This window comes from Apodemus sylvaticus, chromosome 16, assembly GCF_947179515.1.
Source record: "Apodemus sylvaticus chromosome 16, mApoSyl1.1, whole genome shotgun sequence".
Classification (NCBI taxonomy): domain Eukaryota; kingdom Metazoa; phylum Chordata; class Mammalia; order Rodentia; family Muridae; genus Apodemus; species Apodemus sylvaticus.
The window spans coordinates 55,429,608-55,443,734 of NC_067487.1; positions in this window are offsets into that span (position 1 = coordinate 55,429,608).

Sequence of the window (14,127 nt, forward strand, 5' to 3'; positions counted from 1 at the left end):
ATTCCTGTAACAGTACTTCCTTTTGGCAAAATGTCCTATTTGATTTCTTTTATCTCCCATTCTCTTTGTTCTACTTAGGCTCTTTCTCAATTTCAATGTTAATGCAGAAATGAAAGGTTCCTCTCATAGATGCAAACCAGAACATGGACCGGATTTCTAAGCAGATTTCCCTTAGCATTCCCTGACCTAAACTATGACACCTGTAAAAAGTTAATTTGGTACAAGAAAATCAGTATCAGTAAGCCTTTTAAAATATTGAATTCCAGGAGCTAGATAATGTTCTCAGCAGTTAAGATCACTTGGTGGGCCTAGGTTGGATTCTCAGCATTCACATGACATCTAATAACCATCTACAGCTCCCATTAGAGGGTCCTCAGACCATCTTTTGGTCTCTGTGGCCTGCCACTGCATGTATGTGGTACATAGACGCACATGAGAGCAAAATACCCATACATATTGTCTTAGTCAGGGTTTCTATTCCTGCACAAACATCATGACCAAGAAGCAAGTTGGGGAGGAAAGGGTTTATTGAGCTTACACTTCCACATTGCAGTTCATCACTAAAGGAAGTCAGGACTGGAACTCAAGCAGGTCAGGAAGCAGGAGCTGATGCAGAGGCCTTGGAGGGATGTTTCTTACTGGCTTGCTTCTCTTGGCTTGCTCAGCCTGCTCTCTTATAGAACCCAAGAGCACCAGCCCAAAGGTGGTACCACCCATAAGGGGCCCTCCCCACTTGATCACTAATTGAGAAAATACCCCATAGCTGGATCTCATGGAGGCACTTCCCCAACCGATGCTCCTTTCTCTGTGATAACTCCAGCCTGTGTTAAGTTGACACACAAAACTAGCCAGTACACATATAAAACAAAAATGAATAACCTTTAAAATTAAAAATCTGAATTTCAGTTCTGAATCTGCTTATCAATAAAAGCTGGAGCACCTCAGAATTACTTGGAACTACTTCAGGCATTAATTATTCTTGTCTCCGCATTATGTTCATAGCAGCCCTATTTGTAGTAGCCAGAAGCTGGAAAGAACCCAGGTGTCCCTCAACGGAGGAATGGATACAAAAAAAAATGTGGTATATATACACAATGGAGTACTATTCAACCATTAGAAACAATGAATTCATGAAATTCTTAGGCTGGAGCTGGAGAACATCATACTAAGTGAGGTACCCCAGTGTCAAAAGATCAATCATGGTATGCACTCACTGATAAGCGAATATTAGCCTAGAAACTTGGAATACCCAAGACATAATCCACACATCAAATGAAGTCCAAGAAGAATGGAGGAGTAGCCTCTGGTTCAGGAAAGGCTCAGTGCAGCAGTATAGAACAATACCAGAACTGGGAAGTGGGAAGGGGTGGATGGGGGAACAGGGGAAAGGAAGAGGGCTTATGGGACATTCGGGGAGTGGGGGGCTAGAAAAGGGGAAATCATTTGAAATGTAAATAAAAAATATATCGAATAAAAAAAAAGAAATGAGGGAGAATTGACTCTGGTTCCTAGTGTTTTGCCTCCATGCCCTTGAAAAGATTATCATGGTAATGGCAATGGTGATGGTTGTGATTATGGTTGTATTGGTGGTGGAAGTGATAGTGGTGGTGGTGCCACAGAATGGTTGGTCACACAACATAGGCCAAGAGAAAGAAGACAAGGCAAGATAGAATGGTATCACTGGTCACTGGCATGCTCCAGTGAACTACTTTCTTGGATGAACCACATGGCATTACTGGTTATAGACCAAACAGTAAACACATGTCATTATATTTGGGGAGGTTTCCATGTTCAAACTACCAAAAAACATGCACATGGAAGATTAAACTAATAACTAAACAACTAAGCATCATATTGCTAAAATTTTATTTTTTATTTTGATTTACTTTTATCTCTTTATGAGTGTTTTTGTGTGAGAGAGAGAATATACGTGAGGGGTGTGTGTGTGTGTGTGTGTGTGTGTGTGTGTGTGTGTGTGTGTGTGTGTGTTTGTCTGCCCGTGAACATGCAGATGCCAGGAGGGCATAGGGAACAGAACAGAGCTGATGGGGGACTGTGGGGGAGTCAGTTCCCATTTTGATATGTGATACTTAGATCTGAGCTCAGGTCCTTCTGTTTACACAGCAAGTGTTCTTCACCACTGAGTTGTCTCTCCAGTCTACTATTTTTAATGATAAGCTGTTCCCTGGAATTGTAGTCTATTTTGATTTCTGAAAATTTGTTTCTAACTCTGAGATTTAATAAATTAATAGTTAAAGATGCTTATGACAAACCAGAGATTAACACAATTATTAGATTCTCTTCAGTAAACAACAAGAATCAGTTGGAAAAGAGGCACGAGGGTACAAATACCCTCCACAAGTCTTGTTGTTAGCAGATGGAAGGAAGACTACCGTAATGCCAAGGTCCAGACCAAACCAGCCACATCTACACACTGGACAGTAGGCAGAGAGGAGTGTGACTAAGCTGTGCTGTGAAGTCAGTGCCACCCACGGTTTTTCTCTTTTCAAGGACTTGACAAGGAAAGGAAGACTCATGCATGCAGAACAGATGATACCATTCTAGTTACAATTCTCTTTTGATGATCTTGCAATATCAGAAAATAACTATCTCCAAACTGCTTTTATAGGACATGATGGGGTCTTTAGATCTAGAGTCAGGTTACTCAAGGAAGCATGACGTCCTGGAATCTCCAAGTTTGTGAAGATCTCTATGCAATATCTTCTGATGATTTATATATTTTGGACACCACTGCTGTAATGACAAATCTGGAATTTTGGTTTCCTAAAATACATAGAAATATTATGAGAATATGCTCTCATTTTAATCCCAAGAATGGGATGTGGGACTGCTTCTGACTGTCCACAGCCTCTGACTATGATGTGCCTCATACTCTAGCAGAAGTATGGTTTTGCCAGCTGCAGATAGTTGCTGGGATTGTGTGACATTTGAAATTCTATGAGCTTTACAGAGAGTATACAATTGCTAGGACCCCAAGAGGCAAGGCTGATGGTTGATGGTCAGTCAGGGGGTTGGTTGCAGATTGTTACTAGTTATGCTTAAAGAGGAGACAAGAAGAAAGAAATTACATTTGGTGATCTCTCTCTCTCTCTCTCTCTCTCTCTCTCTCTCTTTCCCTTTGCTCTCTCACTTGTTCTCTCTTCTCTCTATCACTCTGTTATTGTTTGTATATGCTTGTCCCAGGGAGTGGCACTGTTAGAAGATGTGGCCTTATTAGAGGAAGTGTGTCACTGTGGGGATGGGCTTGGAGATCTTCCTCCTAGATGCCTGAGAATACCCAGTCTGTTCCTGGCTTCCTTTGGATAAAGATGTAGAACCCTCAGATCCTCCTGCACCATGCCTGCCTGGATGCTGCCATGTTTCTACCTGGATGACAATGGACTGAACCTCTGAACCTGTATGTCAGCCCCGATTAAATGTTGTCATTTATAAAACTTCCCTTGAATTCAGAGATCTACTTATCTTTGCCCCCTGGGATTAAAGGCTTGTACTACCATGCCTGGACCTAAATTTTGATGGGTAAAATCTTGCCCCAAGGTTACTATCCCTTAATTCAATTTAATATCTTTGAATTCAGCTCCATTTCACTTCCTGGTATCCCTTTAATACTCAAACTATATATTTTGTATTTTTCCTTTCTCAGCTTGCTATTGAAAGATAGAAAATACAGCCTAACTCTCTGATGACCCCAAGAAGTCAGAAGTTTAAAATGCTATCTCCCTCTAAAGAAGCTCTAACTCCAGCCTTCTAAGGAGCCCCAAACACTTCATATTCCAGAGCCCGATCTTTGTGCTTTTTGTTAGAAATTAGGTGAAAGGTCACATCCCAGAGCCCACCCTTTGTTAAGAGCTAGGCAAAGAGGCCTTGAATAGGTGATCCTGGCCCTGTAAGGTAACTGGAAATGAGCTAATTATCTGCTTATCTTGCTTCTGTAAACTGTTTAGCCATTACCCCCATTCAGGAGTTCACACAGCTAGAGACCTCCAAGAAAATAGGAAACTAATTGGTCCACGGAGCTCAGGCTTTGATTATTTAAACTGATTGGCCTAAAAACTATGGAGTGGTACAAATCGATTGGCTCGCACATCGTGGGCTCTCGATGCTAAGGAATGATTGGTTTGTGATTTGCGGGCTTTGTTGTAAACTTATAAAAGCTCTCGCAATTCTGCACTCGGGGTTCACAGTCCTCTACCCCTGAGCAGTGTACGACTGTAGAACCCAGAATTCTGGAATAAAAAAACCCTCTTGCTATTGCATTGAGACTGTTTCTCGCGAGTGATTTGGGTGTCGCCTTCCGAGGCGTGGGGTGCTGGGGCGCCCTCGGTTTTTGGTGGTCTTACACTATGTTTGTTCAAAATGCTCTTCATCAGACTTAACCTGAGAACAAAGTCTCTGTTGGCCTTTTTTGAGACTTCTTTTGTTGATGCAATTAATATAAATTTCTTTACCTTAACCTTAGGCAGTCTCTTCAGACAATGGCAAAGAGCGCCATGTTCTTCATCAAAACCTCACACACTCTCCTCTATCTCTCCTCTATCCTTTCTCCTATCTAGTGGTAGGGGATGGAATGGGTGGTGGGGGGGGTGGGGAGGAATAAAGAGTGGGAAAAGAAGAACCCACCAAGTATCTATGACTGGCTACACACCGGCAACACTAGTGAAGAGATATTTCTCACATATATATTCTAGTAGTCAAGCACCAGGGTATCACTCAAAGTTATGTGTTAATGGCATTTGAGAAACGTGATCTATGACAAATGGTTGTGTCCTTATGAAGGAATTGATACTCATGGATTGCTGACTTCTGTCAATGTGGCATAGTTATGACAGGGAGATCTCTCTGGAATGCTTGCACTGCCTCGTCATACATGTTCTTTGGTATACCGTGGCCCATCAGAACGACCCCTGTAATGTGCATATAAACCATAAGACTTACTAAGGCACTGACACACATAATTAGCACACTGTTTTTCTCCTTGCAAAAAAAACCATAGTTACTGGTGTCCTTCTCTTCTCACATATGCTTTTCAAGGACTTAATTTTATGCAATAAAACAATGTCAAACTGTTTATTCATAGCCTGCCAGCCAATTGCTTCCACCTTTCATAATTTTCTAGCTTTCATAATTCATATCAGCTCCATCTCCATCCATCCCTAGTTTTTACTTTAGGAAATCTCCTCTCCGGCAAACAAATCTTAGTCCATTTATGTGTTCTTCCCTGGGATGCCACTGAGGAATAGAGAAAACGGCCCAAATTTTTTCTGCTTAGAAATAACAGGGCGGGGGGCAGTTATAAATAATCCAGAGTAAAAACAGTCATAGTCTCTCATTACCCTAGAGGACAGGCATCTGGCTCCTGGAGAGAAAGTGAGATATAAAAAATGTAAAGAACTGGATAAATATTACATTGTTCTGCAGACACTGAGCCACCATCCAGGCAACGTTCACTAGACACATATACAGCAGAGGACTCCCTAGTCTGGTCTCAGTGAGTGAAGATGCACCCAACCCTCAAGAGACTTGAGGCTCCAGGGAGTGGGGAGGCCTGATGGAGTGGGGGTGTGTGGTGGGGGGAACATCCTTTTGGAGTTGGAGGAGGAGGTATGGGATGAGGAACAGTCAGAGGGAGGACCAGGACGGGGAAAAGACTGGATTGTAAGAAAAGATTAAAGATTAGAGAGAGAGAGAGAGAGAGAGAGAGAGAGAGAGAGAGAGAGAGAGCTGTGGGAACAGTGAGTGAGCTGGGAAGCCAGCAGCCAGAGAGGCTCTGCAGAGATTAGTGACCCAAGGAGAGCACAGAGGGAAGACTGGAGGTCACAAGACACAACCCATTAAAGGACTATCAACTGCAAATTTAATTTTACCAAGATTTATTATTATCATTTTGATAAGGGAGGGAGACTCTGTGTGTGTGTGTGTGTGTGTGTGTGTGTGTGTGTGTCCATGAAACCTAAAAGATGATGTCAAATCCCCTAAAGCTGGAGCTACAGGAGGTTGTGAGGTGCCTAATGAGGATGCTGGCAACTAAAACCAGGTCCTCTGGAAGAGTAGTAAGTGCTCTTAGTTGACGAGTCGTGTATTTACCTTTATCCTCCAGATTTTTAAAGCAAGCCACTTTGCGTGACATAATGTGGCCACTAAAGGAGTCCACAAGAACTATAGAATGCACTATCGTTGACGTACTTAATTTCTTGTGAAAATAGAGAAAAAAAAACGTGGGAAGAGAAGAAAGTTGGAGTTTGGGATACACAAAGTCTCATACTGATCGAGGTGTGAGTTGAAGAGACATTTAAGATAGTACACAGGAAAGGACAGGCGTGGAGCTGCACACTTCGAATGAGAAAAGTCACAGCTTTGTGTGGGGCGGGCACATCATCCTCAACAGGAACTGACTAGCTTTCCTAAAGAGTGCTAAAAGCATATGGTTGGCTTACAGTCTTCTTCTCTCAGTTGTTTCGCAGTAAAACTTAAAACATTTGGTGCCTTGAAAATGCGTTATTTCTTCTTTATTTTTTTCAATTATATTTTTAGCTATCCAATTCCATCTTGCAGGTGTGTTGCCTCAAAAGCACATAGCAGAGAGGAGAAACACACATACACCAAGAAAAATAAGATAGGATACCTGGGGCTGCTAAATGTAAAAACATTTAGATAACCTAGAGAAAGGGTCTCACCCACCCTGTAACTTGGACTAGCCTAGAACTCACTATGTAGCCCTGGCTGCCCTCAAAGGTGAATAATCTGCCTGCCTTGGGCTCCTGACTATTGGAATTATGGGTGTGAGTTATCACACGTGGCGCCAACAGCTCTTGCTTAGGATTTGTATCTATTGGTAACAAAATAGGGTAAAATCACAGGATGTATCCTGTCAAGTTTCAGAAAACAGAAAGAGTAAAGCAGGGGTCCTTAGGCTAGTTGAGAACTAAGGTCAAAATGGCTAACGCTCCCACATGGCAGAACCAGGTTTTAAAATATTGTTAAATTTGTTTCCAAAACAAAACTAATACCATGATTATCAGCAACAAAAACTCTCAGCCATGTGTTTCAATTCCAGATGTCTTTCATTCCTTGTCCTGTTGCTGAGATACAAGACTCCTTTGAAATAAACCTAAAGGAGAAAGGGTTTATTCTAGCTCAGAGTGCAAGGAGCAGCCAAGGCTTGATGCTGTTGGTCACATCGCATCATCTATAAAGAAGCAGAGAACAAATGAAGGAATGGCTATTTCCATTTCCCCTCCACCATTTACATAGTTCAGGATCGCAGTCAGGGAGTGGTGCCACCCACAGTAGCAGGGTCTTCCCACCTCAATTACTGTAATCAAGACACCCCCACAGGCATCCCTAGAGGCATCTCTCAGGTAATTTTAGATTCTATCAAGTTGACAATTAACTCTAACCACACAGACCCGCATTTCCACATGCCTATGTGGCCTCCCTTTCTGACTACCCTAGAGGACCTTAGGCTTCATCTCTGCCATCTAGTACTCCATCTTCCTTTCTAAAATCTGGTCCTCCTCCAGTGCCCTTTAATTTTAATGCTAATCCCATCTAATCAATTATGAAAACCAGAAGCAACATGGACATCATAGATATTATCTTCCCCCACTTGCCTATTTGTTTTCTCTATTCTTTTAAGTATGTCAATAGCTCCTTTTCTGTCATTACCCCAATATTCTTTCTAGAGACTAGTGGCCACCTAACTGGTATGCCTGAGTCTTATCTTTAACTTCGTTCCAATAGTTGTCCTCACTTTGGTTGGAATGGTATTTTTTAAACACATATCCATTCAGTTGTTTGCACACGTCAATGAATTCTTACTACTTTAGACCCAAAGGACAAAATGTCTAGCATACCTAGTGAAATGCTTAGTATATTGCCAATCTCATTTTATAGTGTTTTCATTCTGGCTGTGTGTCACTCTCATTTATTAAACTTATCATTTGTAACCCAGCATCAGCTCTTGGCATAGACTCTGTCATCCCTACAATACTGTTAGCAACTCACTTCACCAAACTGCCCACTCTCTTTTACAGGTACATCACAATGATGACTTCCTTCAAAAAGACTCACTGAGCTCCCACCAATATTCTGTCTCTTATTCTTACATTATACATGTTAGTTTCACTTTATTTTCACATAGACAATTATTTGGATAGTTTCTATCACACAGTGTGACTTTCATGGAAATGGAAATCATTCTTGTTTCATTAATCTCCATATTCTCCAGTACCAGTGCAATGTCTGGTAAATATTGATTTAAAAATATGTTTAATGACAAAAGGTGACTTTCAAGGGATTAATAAAATCCTGTCTTTGCTGAAACCCTTAATAAGTCAGATAATTTTCTCTGAGTAGATGGCATGTCCATTATGATTAAAGAGTATGACTGCCAGGATAAAGCTATTATAGTGTTTGATAACATAGCATTAAGGATCAGGTACTGACTCCTCAGAAGGTTGGATATCAATCCAACTCAAGACTCAGTTTTACTACTCTTGGGCATATATCCAAAGGATGCTCCATCCTACTGCACAGACACTTGCTCAACCATGTTCCTTTGTGCTCTATACATAATATCTAGACAATGGAAACAACCTAGATTTTCCCCAACAGATGAATGGATAAAGAAAATGTAATATATTTACACAATGGAGTATTACTCAGCTGTTTAAAAAATGGCATTATGAAATTTGCAGGCAAGTGGATGGAACCAGAAAATTTCATCCATCGTAAGTGAGGTAACCTGGAAAGATAAATATGGTATACATTCACTTACATCTGTATATTAGGTATTAATCAAATGATAACCAGCTATAATCCATAGTCACAAAGAGGTGAGGTATAGAGAAAGGGACTAGGGTGACACATGGATATCCCCGAGAGCAGGAAATAGGATTTTACCAGTAGACTGGGGCAGGTCAGGACACAAATGGGAAGATCGGGTAGGGAGGGGAGATAGGGTTGAGGGAAGGTATATGGGAGAGACAGCTGGAATTAAGGGGCATTTGAAGGCTGGTATTGAAACCTAGTACAATTGAATCATCCTAAAATATAAGAAGGCGAGCCTAATGAAGCCTCCAAATAATGAGAGAAATGGAATCCCAGCTGGTCATCTTTTGTTATCAAATGAAACTTTTGAAACATAGCCTGGATTATATCCAACTGAGCTGTTGGCCAAAGGGATCCAACGGAAATCCCCAAATAACCCAAGATGTTGGCAAGATATGGTTGTTCTCTTCAAATGGATAGCAAGTCCTCATTGCTGAAGACAACACCCATACAACTCACTGAACAGACAGGCCAAGCTGATCCCTACATAGACCCTTCACTCCCATCTCCTAGTGTCTTTGGTAATAGGAAGGGCCTCTGCAAGCTACTAAAAGAGAAATGTAAACACCAACCCAGCAAAGTGAAGCCTTTAATCTACAATCTGTTCTGCCCATAAAATATACTAGGACAGTGGTGACATGGAGCTTATTTGGAGTAAACAACCAATAACTGATTTGAGTTGCAGTCCACTCAATGAGATGGATCCCATATCCGACACTGGGTAAGTGACCAAAAGCCAGAGCCTAGATATCCCAGAGACCTAGGGTAAAATCAAATACTACTGGTCTGAAAATTTTTTTAAAAAATAACAGTAAACTGAGTCCTAATGACATTTTACTATACTCATTGACCAGTGCCTTACTCAGCCTTCAGTAGAGAAGCTTCCTCCACAGCCACAGATGGGAACAAATATAGAAACCCACAGCCAGTTTTTAAGAGAGAGGGAGAAGTAGAGGGAGAGAGAAAGAGACAGAAAGACAGACAGATGACAAAGAGACAGAGAGACATTGGAACACATGTTCTTTTCGTCTGCCTGAAATCCCACCCCTCAGAGCCCAGGAAATTCAATGGAAGAGGAAGTAGAATGGGTATATATGCCGGGGGAGATGAAGGACACCAGGTGAACAAGAATCAATTCTTTCCTGTCTGAGATCTTCAGGAAGGATTCATCTGCCTGGTGTCTCATAGTGTCTCTCTCCAAATTCCCTCTTACTGGTTCAAGACACAAACCCTTATCTAAATCTTGGGGCCTATCTAAAATCCCTCCTTTTCTGCTATGTGAAATTAATCGTACAGTTGTCCATTTGTGACTTTTCCACCCTAGATGAAGTAGAAATGCAGGTGGCAACTGCCAGCTAGGTAAAATAGTGACTAGTGCCTCCTGCTTTTCTGTGATTCTCTGATGATATCTAAGTGCACCTCATACTGGAAATGGACCACACTGAATTATTTCTTACACTAACAGTGGCCACTAACAGTGGTAAGTATATGCCAGATAACACTTTAAAGCACTTCACCTGGGGAAAAAAATCACCAAAACCTTATAATAACTCTGTAAGTGTCATTATTATCTCCCTTTGCAGATGAGAACACAGATTACATATTTGAAATGGCAGAATGGAATCCGTGAAGAGATGTTGGCTTCAGAGATTGATGTCTGCGCCATTCTGTGCTTCTTAAGGCAAATCCAGACGCCTTCCTCATCCTTCTTGTCCCTTGTCTGCATTGGATACCATGGCTTTATTCTTACAACTCTCATGGTCTTTTAATACAATTTAATTTTAGCATAAAATTGTTTTGCCTTGCATCTCAAAGTCCCTCTTACCCGAAGATTCTCTACATTTCTCCTGGTGAATTCACATTTCAAAATATTACCTCTCTTATGAATCATATGATAGAAACTAAAATACTTTCCCCAAAACATAAGGATTGTTGATTTCAAAACAATCAAAGTGCAGAGGAAGTCTCTGCCCCTCCCAAAGCAGAACAGCTACTCCTTGAAAGAAACCTTCTTGCTTTCTTTTCCACACTTTACTCTCTTCAAAGGGGATATAAGATTTGTTTTGTACAAGAGAGGTAATGCCTGTTATCACACCAAAAAGAGCAGTGATGGATGACTCTGTCAGTAGATTTTATTTCTATGAATTTATTTTCGCATACTTTGCCTTCTTGCTTACTATAATCTAGAGAATGATCTGCATTAATATATTTTTTGGTTTTGAAAGATTAACTATGCAGCAAGCCAAATAGGAAGAATAAACAGCAAATGATAAGAGATAAATGGATGGATAGATAGATAGATAGATAGATCATATGCACATACATACATACATACATACATACATACATACATACATAGGTAGACAGACAGATAGGCAGATAGACAGCAGAGTGTCATCAAATTGGGTGCTCAAAACATTTAACATAAGTCAAGTAGAAAGCCTACTGGAGTTCACAGTAAAGATTATTGAACAGAGCAGAGTGTCCCCTCAAGTTTGATTTCCAAGTAAAAGAATGAATAACAGACCGAGACAACACTATCCAATTGGATGCTGGCTCCATCTGGCAGTAACTGACTGGGGAGGTTGGGGCAGGGAGCTGGAGTACTTGATTGTGCTGACTTCTGTGGCTGAGCTGCAGAAGGCTAAACCTCCCACACCAACACTTCCGCTTCACAGACACCTTTTCTCCCCATAGGATAAACAATAGTAACATTTGTTGAGAATGGTTTACTTTCTAGATGCCAATGATTTTACTCTTGGGTGCTTTAGTTGAGCTCTCCTTCTTACCAAAGAGTTGGTGTCCCTTCTCAAGTCAAGGGGCCCTGAGGGCGTGTTGAGACAAATACTCTTACGTCCAAAATGAGGGTGGCAGCAATCCTACTTCTTGAACCGTCTTCTCAGGGAACTCAAACCGCATGTGACAACATAGGAACAAAATGTCCATTACTCAACTGTTGAAGCCTGGAGCTTCTGTCCTTTGTCACATCTCTAAAATTTATTGTTTTTTGCTGAAACACCATCTAAGGCAGGTTCTTACACAACAGCCCTGAATTGCAACTGCCTTTCTCTCAAACTGTGCACTGTACCTGTAACTGAACAGGTTTTTCTTTTATTACTCTACCTTTTGTTACAGGAATCTGTCCCAACTGTAAACTTAGACGTTGAGAAAATCTGTATGTCCTACCCATCAATAGCATTACAACAAACCTTTTATTTTGAACTGCCTGCTGTGTACAAAGCAAATAAACACCCCCGCTAGGGACTCAAATAACGCTGATTGTGTCACACTGCGTAAGGCTTATAAAGAATTTTTTTTCAGTTTTGGCTAAAAAAACTCACTGAAGACAGAGGTTATAAAATTCAGGCATTGGATAGCACAGTTGCTCCTCCCACAGTTCCAGCACTTTCAAAATCAGCTACCAAGGCTCCAAGAAATTCAACCTATAGTTTCACCAGAAATGTTGTTCCTGTTTCTGGTTTTATTTCTCCAGACAGGGTTCTTCTCTGTAGCCATAGCATTCTCAGTGTACACTAGGCTGTCATCAAAATCAGAGATCTGCCTGCTTCTTCCTCCCAAATGCTGGGATTGAAGGCACACTACCACCACCACCACCTCCACCACTACCACCAACATGGCTTGGCCAGAAAACATTTTTAAAAAATTGTGTCCATAATGAAGGCTTCCTTTCATGTCAAGATTCCTTAAACAATGTAACAACTACTTATAGTAGTTTAGATTTACATTGTATTACAAATTGTTACAAATCTAAGGATGATTTTAATCTATATGGGATTTTAATCTATATGGGATTGGGGCTAGAGAGATGGTTCAGTAGTTTCGATCACTTGCAGTGCTCTTGCAGAGAAACTACATTCCCAGCATCTACTTCAGGTGACTCACAATCAGTTGTAACTCCTACTTTAGAGCATCCAACATCCTCTCTGGACTCCCTTGGAAACTTGACTTACAAGGGCATACTTTATATATATATATATATATATACACACACACACACACACACATACATATACATATACATATATCACATACATATATATCACATACATATATATCACATACATATATATCACATACATATATATCGCATACATATATATCGCATACATATATATCGCATACATATATATATATCGCATACATATATATCGCATACATATATATCGCATACATATATGTCGCATACAGATATATCGCATACAGATATATCGCATACAAATTAGTGAAACTGTCTCAAAATAACACAGGCAAAGAAGGAAATTAGAGCTGTAGCTTGGTGGTGGAAAGCTAGTATGTACAAGACCTTAGGTCCAATCTCTAGAACTATAAAAATTAATAGTATATAGGGGGATATATATGGAGTACATGCAGATACTATACAATCATGTACAAAATGTTTGAGTTTTCCCAGACTTGAATATTTGATGGAGCTCTGGAACACTCCCTCCTGGATACTGATGTGTAACTATCCAAGGACTATTAGCATATACAAACATTGGGATCCTTAAGTAGTCAGCCACTATATTTGATGAGATGTGAAGTAAGGTTTTCAAATATGTAGATTTCAATAGTCTAATGGTTAAAGCACATTTGCTTATCCTATGTCTAGTAGTCATGAAGTTGAGTTATTTCTGCCCTTTTGCTAAAGAGTAAGATGTTTCCCCTAAAATATTGGAAAATCAGACTATGGTAAATTTGTTAAGGTATTTGTTATGATGTTTATTAAAAAAATGTTTCTTCCTTGTGGGCTATAAAGGGATGAGTACCTGACAATTGGAATGTTTAGCCCATCATGTCAGGGAAGTCCTGGGAGCAGACCCTGGAGACAGCTGGTCACATTGCGTCCACAGTAGGGTAACAGAGAGGGTAAATGGGTATGCTCAGCTAACTTTCTTTTTACAGAATCTGAGACTCCTGGCTAAAAGAAAATTCATTTAAGAAGGGTCTAATCCTCTCAATTAACCTAATCTAAGTAATTCAACCAAAGCAGACATGCCTATAGTCACATCTGCTTGTTGATTCTAGACTCTATACTGTCGAGTTGACAGTCATCATTTACCATCAGTGGTTGAAGATTTATAGGAACTACATGAGTATTTGTAGCTAACCAGAAGGTAACTACTTCACCAAAAGCATCTCACCCCATCATTGGAGCCCCTGTCCAGCTTGCAAAACAGTTCATTGAAGGATCTGCTCTCTGAGCAATTGTTTTGTTTCTATATCTGGGGAGAGGCTTAGTCAATTTTCTTTGTGTTC